Source organism: Lupinus angustifolius, chromosome LG01 (genome assembly GCF_001865875.1).
Source record: "Lupinus angustifolius cultivar Tanjil chromosome LG01, LupAngTanjil_v1.0, whole genome shotgun sequence".
Taxonomy (NCBI): Eukaryota; Viridiplantae; Streptophyta; class Magnoliopsida; order Fabales; family Fabaceae; genus Lupinus; species Lupinus angustifolius.
Genome location: NC_032009.1, coordinates 23,600,623 through 23,602,019, shown reverse-complemented (window position 1 = coordinate 23,602,019; position 1,397 = coordinate 23,600,623).

Sequence of the window (1,397 nt, the reverse complement as noted above, 5' to 3'; positions counted from 1 at the left end):
TGATTTATGTTCATACTATCCAACAACAAAACCCCCATTGTGTGTGTGTGAGTATAAGGTGTTTGAAACTTTGCTTGAAAGATAATCCTTGGGAAACGACCTAGGAGTCACTTTCTAGTACTGCAGTTTTAATTGTTATATTATTTGTATCGGGTACGGCCTCGATCAACATCGCCATGCAAAAATGAGAAGTTAAGAAAACATAATTTACCTGATATATATACATACATCACTTGCACCTATACAATCACGTTTATATACATCCTGGACTTCAGTCATGCCAACGTATTCATCAACATTATCCCTGTATACTTTCTTGGGAATTGATATAATTATCATATCATCTCTCATCGTTTGTACATGCTCCATCAGCTGAGTACAATAGTTGGTAGTCTTCTTGAAGCTCACATCCCTAGTAGATGGCTTTGAGCTTACATCCCTAGAAGATGGCTTAGACTTTTGGGTGCTACTAGGGGCGGAATGTACATTTTCCTGAAATATTCAATAAAAACATATCAGTTATAGATCAATATACATATATAATATGAGTGAGCATAAGGTGAAAAATCATACCTTAGGAGGATTACTTCAACAAGGTCTACTGGCCAAGACACAAAAGTGCCTATAGCCCCTCCAACTGTGAATATATCCTCATCGAGAGGAATTGGCAGCAACACATTATCATCGATTGCAATGTCAATCGAGACCTTCACATGATTGCGTGGGATAATGCATTATGTAGCATAACATCGACTAATTTATGCACTTTCCCAACACCCACTACTCGGCTGGTTGGGGTATCCAGGAAAAGTTTGCAAGAACTGATTCCCTTTATGTAAGTTAAAACATATAATTAGTTAACAACTAAATTAAAATAACTTAACTAAACTACCTCAGGAATGAGAATCGGAATGGGAATGTTGTAAGGTGCAAGTGTAGTACAACTCTCATTGATTATTGAAGGAACAGTGACAGCATTACTAGCTAGTCGTTACCATTCAGCTTCCTTCACCTTCATTGATTGCTCAAATTCGTTGAACCGTTGCATGAGGCCATATAATTGATTTTGAATCTGGCTTATTTGGGCTTTGGTTTTACGCTTTGGATGGGATACAAATGTCCGCTGGCTAACCCCAAATCCTGCACCTCGGATACGGCTAGGGTAGATAGACAATCCTAGTGCCTTATCAAGTATTACGCGACTATCCGAGTTTGTCTCCTTTTCTTTTAGGGCAACCTGACAAATCAAGAAAAAACATAATGTTAATTAATCATATTTTGATAAATAAAATATGCAAATTAAGTATAATTAAAAAATATGAGCACTTACAACACGTCTTGCTGCTTCTTGAACTTCCTCATTGTCGATGACATCATCCTTGTTCTTACGGGCATCC